Genomic DNA, 6,000 nt, shown 5'->3' with positions numbered 1-6,000 from the left:
AATTTTGCTTATAACTTTGGGTCACTTTGATAGGTGATAAATTGAAAATTTTGCCGGGGTTAAAGAAACCCTTTGTTGAAAACCCCCTGCTGGGAAGTGGTTTTGGCGCCGCAAAAGTTGTCTTCCACTTTTTCCTCCTCAAAAAAACAGTGCGAAGACGATGTTGAAAGGCCTGGTGCAAAAAAAATAAATTTAAATAAAAAATATTCTTTTTTTTTTATATTGCACATTTTGCATGATTGATCTCAACAAATCAGTTAAATTTATTAAAATTAGTGAAAGTCCCACATATTTGAAAAATTCCCGGGAAGGGCTTCCCCGTGGGGGAAGTGGAAAAGAAACCCACAAATTTGGGCTTGAAAGAAAAATTTTAAAAATCATTTTGATAACATCAAGGTGTTGTAGAAGGCACTAATAATAGGTAAAAAAAACGTTACCTTCAGTAGACCCGAGACCCCAAAATTTGGGAGAGCGGGATTTTAAGAAAATTTCAGGGAATGCCCCTTTGGGGAAAAAAGAAAAAGGGGTATGATTTGCTTGGGGTTTTTTTCAAAACCTTTTGAAAAACTATCATTTTTTAAATCTGATAATTGTGGGAAATTGATTTTTAAAAGCATTTTCACAAAGTTCCTACAAGGGGGGGTTTAGGGGGGTTTTTTACGGAAATACAGGGAAGCACTGCTTCACCAAAAAAAAAAGTAATTTAAAAAAAAAAATAAAAAATAAAATCTTTTTTAAAAATCCCCTTTTTCCCCTGGGGTTTTTTAAAAAAGAAAATACAGTTCCCCAAGACGAGCTTTTTTTTCCCGAAATTTTAATTTGTGAGTGGCTCAGCGCCCTTTCCCCCCACCCGTGGGGTGTCTTTTGTTTTGTCTGTGTACGGTTTGTGTCCCATAGAAAAAGCTCAAAAAACTTCGGTTCCCGTTTTTTTAAAGGGGGGGTCCGTGGTATTTACGCTATCATGGAGACCAAAAAACAACAAAAAACCAAAAATAGGTTTAGAAAAGGGTTAATTGCACTAAAGTGGCTGTTTTTTTTCCTTTTGGCTGATCTGCGCCGGGAGGGTTAAAAAGTTAAAAAAGTAAATAAAATAAGTTAAAAAACCCCCCCCAATTTGGGAAATTTAGCCCCCCAAAAAATTTTTTGTTAAAAATCCCATGTTAATTCCTATTAATAGCTTTCTACTTCAGGAATAACTATTTCACTGGTTGGCTCAAAAGGGTCTAAAAAACTGAAAACATTTGTGAAGTTTTTTTAGGGGTATTTAGAGGGGGTTTTTTGTTGGCCCAATTTGGCCAGCTGATTCGTTTTTGAAAATTTTATAGTGAAGTCAAAGGTAGCAGTTTTTAAATTTTGGGTTTGGGAGGCTAGCCCCCCCCCAAAACCCCTGGTTCCCAGTAGTCGTCGTTTTCAACCTCGTTTTCTCCCCCCCCCAAATTTTTTATAAACCCCCCCTGGCACAATTTTTTATTGGGTTTATTGTTTTATATTCTAAATTTACCCCGGGGTCTTGTTTTCTTTTTGCCCCCTCTTCCCCCTTTTTTCTTCCCTTTTTTTTTTTGCCGGGAGATAATTTGTTTTATTTTTTAATTTTCACTTTTTTATTGCATTGACGCTGTTCCCCTAATGCAGGGGAAAAAGGGGGGCCCCCTCGAGCTGGGGGGATTTTGGGAACTAACATGGGGTCGTTTTCGTTTTCGGAATTTGCATGCTCTAGGAGGCGCTGTTGCTGCCCTCGCAGTCGCAGCAGAGCCCCTTCATATACAGATGACTGCTTATTATTATGAAGCTATTTAAAATCGTCCATTGCTGTTGAATACATGACCTGTCTTATTGGTATGCATGTTGTTTGATTCATGTTGCATTTGTATCAGACTTTTCTTTGAATTTTGAAAAAAAAAAAAAAAAAAAAAAAAAAAAATCTTAACCTGTCGTCTTTGGGGGGCCTCCTCCTACTCGGGGGCCCTAGGCAATTGCCTACCATGCCTACCTGAACGCGACGGGCCTGAGTGCAATCAGAGGAGACTGGCATGGGTTGTTCTTCAGTGCTATCAGGGAGGACAGGCTGAACAGGAAATTCAAATTTCTGTGAGTTGTAACATGTACACTCAAAAGTCCCTCTAGTGGAGCAGGGACAGCTGACATCTCTGTAGATGATCTTTCCTGGTGATTCAGTGATCATTTGATGGAGGCGCATTGTGGATGGAACCACAGGGAGTTGTTTTGGCATCTTCTGCACTGCTTTGTTCACAGCCTCCTCCTCAATGTAGAACAGCTGTACAGAGGTCTGGGCCGTTAACAGACTGTCATACAATTGCCTGGCATTTGCAATGTCTTTTCCTTCACTGACCTGCGGTGGTGTTTCAAATCTCTGGTGTTGCTTCAAATAACTCCTTGTTCTGCATCTTTGCTGAGCCTTTCTCCAATATTTCCTCTTCTGCCTCTTCCCCCTTTCAGTCAGAGTAGCCACTTGGCCAGTTGACCCTGCATCCCTTCTCTTCATCCATCTCTCCCTGTCTTTTTTCAAATTTGCTGCCCTCCTTTCAGGGTCAGCCTCTCGCCGTGCCCTGTACTGCCGTTGCCTTTCTGCTGCCGACACCATCTTCAATTACATTTTAATGACCTGGAAAGCGACATCACACATCTCACCTTTACAGAAAAATAACTCTCAATGATATATTAAATACAGCAAAATGGTCAAAAGTAACTGAAAACGTGACTGTTAGTCGCTGTCAACTCTGTTATCATGAAAATGTAACAGAGTTGACGATAACAGAGTTGACATTTTCCACCATTTTGTGTCTAACTCCATGTGCTATCTTAGAACCAGACAACACATGCCATGACTAAAACCACAACTTTATGAATATCCATCATATATATATTTTTTAAGAAATGATGGAGAGATTCACTAAAACATCACACAAACAGAGTTGACGCTTAATAAATATACTCTTGGTTTGTTCTCAACATTTTGCACAAATTATTAAGAGAGAAAGATAAACATACCATTGTTCCCTCCAAGGAAGAGAGGAAAAGGGAGTGACATCACTTGGTGCAGGTCACATGGTTTTATTTGAATGCTATAGGGTTTTTTTATGTAGTTTTATGCCAGACATAACAGAGTTGACAGAGCTCTGGGACAGGTACATTTTTTATTTTTTAAATATCAAGATCAGCTGTGTTAGAGGAAAATAACATTCGGTGCAACTGATTATATACATATTTATAGATTTATCATAAAAAATCTGCAAATTTTGGTGAATTATGTAATATTTATTCAAGTTGAAAATGTGAATTTCTGTCCTGGGACAGGCAATTTTGATGGTTTTGGAGGGTGTGGGAATTATTTGATGAATATTTAACAAATAAATTGTGCAAAAATGTACTCCAAACATTGTTTTTTTTTTTACATACAGTCTATTTAGTGATAATATTGAAAGCAGGGTCTGAAAATATTTTTTTAGGAGAAAATAATTAACATTGTTTTTGCTGGGACACCAAATGTAACCGCAATTCTGAAATGACCCACATATCAAACGCTATGAAAATAGCCGCTGTGAGATACGAACCCAGTCATGCTTTCAAAAGGTATTAATCCACTGCCTTACCGCTAATGGCCTGAGCTACTGTTCAGACGTTGAAAAAGCAAGTTGAATATTTCATATTGACAAATTTCTTGTAGCTGTTCCCAACAATTGGGAAAAACAGTAACAATGACATTGAAATTGATAACTGGATGAAGTCAATTAGCTAATTAGGTGGCAAAGGATATATGTATAGCTGTTTAGACGGGTCATTTATAATCGTCAGCGTGGATGGAAAAGGTGCCGACATAATGTCAAAGAAGGGCAAGACCTTAGACCAACTCGGCCATAGAGCCAACACCACGTGTGCCGCACAAATGGCAAACTGGTTCCCCATCCGCAATTACTGACCCATCCCCACCTCAGTCCACATCCCCACCTCAGTCCAGCCCTACATTTGCACAAGTACAAGAAATACACTTGACACTCTGGAAACTGGTAATTATGGACTTATTTTGTCGATTGTTGATGAAACTGGTGGCTGGTCCCTTTGATGAGCAGGGATCAGCCATCTGCGAATGGACATAGCCCAACAGCTCATCAAGGAAACGGGTTGGTTTCTACTTTGTTTTCAGTTGTCATGCAAGTGCTATTTATTCCAGCCAATAACATGGCTATCTGTAATCAACAGATGATTTGTCTGAGCTATGTCGGGTGCGTGGCGAACATGCACCCATGACGAATGGGTCAGGCAAGTTTGGAGCACTTGAAGTTGATTGTTGTAATGTTTTTATTATACAACTGTCCTAAAGCATATATTTTTTTGTGCCCTTTTCTTCCAGACGGAGTGCCTTAGACTTAATATTTACGGAAGTCATGGCGATATCTCTTCCTCATAAGAAAAGCTGTGATTCGGTTATTCCATCTTTCTATCCATCATTGAAGTCCCTCTCACCGTGCTACACTAATCCAAGCATCTTTCAAATTGCACCTTGATAACATGTTTTGAAGAGGATCTCTGTCTGCAGTCCGAAGGCAACTTTCTAATGTTAACAGCCTCTTCAATGTTCTTACCTAATTTATATACAGTCATATGATCATAGTTACAAAATACTTGTTTTATATTTTTGTAAATATGATCATATTTAGAAATCACAGTGTATTTAAGCTCCAATTCTTAAAAACCTATTTTAAAATGTGGGCTGGCGGGCAGTCTAGCTTAGGGCCAATAGGAGACCTCAAGCGCACTCTGTCCCCTTCTCCTCATTAGTCAAAGTCAAAGTCCACTTTATTGTCAAAGTTTCCACATGTGCTATACATACAGAAAATTGAAATACCGTTTCTGGCAGTCCCACAGTGCAAATATAAAAGAACATATAAAAAGATAAAATTAGCATTAGTTAACTAGTATGCACTACATATGTCCTACACGTTAACTAGTGAACCTTTTGCACCCACTAGCTAACTAGTTGAATTTAAATGTAAAGCTCAGTAGTTAACTAAGGGCACAAGGTTCACTAGTTAACTAGTAGACATTTTGAGCCGCACTAGTTAACTAGTAAGGTCAAAAGAACCGTCAACTAGCTAACTAGTGAACCTTTTACCTTTACTAGTTAACTAGTGAGCCATTTTGGGTGTAACTAGTTAACTAGTGCAGGAAATTGTATGCCACTAGTTAACTAGTGAGCCAATTTTCTGCTTCTTTTTTGTAACTAGTTAACATGTCAGAGCTTTTGCAGCACACTAGTTAACTAGTAAGACTTTTAGCGTCACTAGTACGGTCACAGGGCCACTAGTTCATCAAAAAGTTTACACGTTGGGACTTTAGAGCTACTAGTGCAGCTCCTGGCGTCACTTGTAAGGCTTATGTAGGAGCTAGTCGGACAAAAGTGCCACTAGTTGCTGAAAAATAATGACTGGTAAAATGTTTTGTTCAACTGGTAAAACAAAGTGCCAAACTAGTGTGACCAAATATCTAACAAGTTCTGTCAAAGAGCTAACTAGTGTAGGCAACTGCCATCTGATATCAAGGATCTGGAATAAATACTCAAACGGCTTGCCATAAACACGTAACAGTAAACACGTAACACCTAACATGATCAAAAACGTATTGCGATCCAATCTTGCAGACTTCCAGCATGTAACTAGCCTAGCATAGCTCCTACAACTCTGCCTTGAAAGCTGCATTTAAGGCCCTAATTCCACGTTTGAAATAGGAAAACCTAGCATTTTATATGAATAAGTAGTAAACAGAAACATAACCTTTGCATAATCGACCTATATCACTGTATACAAAACTATACAAAAATGAGAGTATAAATGAAATAATATTTAGCACCATGTAATATGTCAAGCCAGCACAAACAGTTTCCCCAAATATGACTGTGTGCTTAATTGGCTCTTACAACAACAATAACATCACAGCAATTTCACTATCAATAGTTGTGCATATAGCACACACACTTGGTGTGAA

Source organism: Eleginops maclovinus, chromosome 5 (assembly GCF_036324505.1).
Source record: "Eleginops maclovinus isolate JMC-PN-2008 ecotype Puerto Natales chromosome 5, JC_Emac_rtc_rv5, whole genome shotgun sequence".
Taxonomy (NCBI): Eukaryota; Metazoa; Chordata; class Actinopteri; order Perciformes; family Eleginopidae; genus Eleginops; species Eleginops maclovinus.
This window is presented reverse-complemented; position numbering follows the sequence as displayed.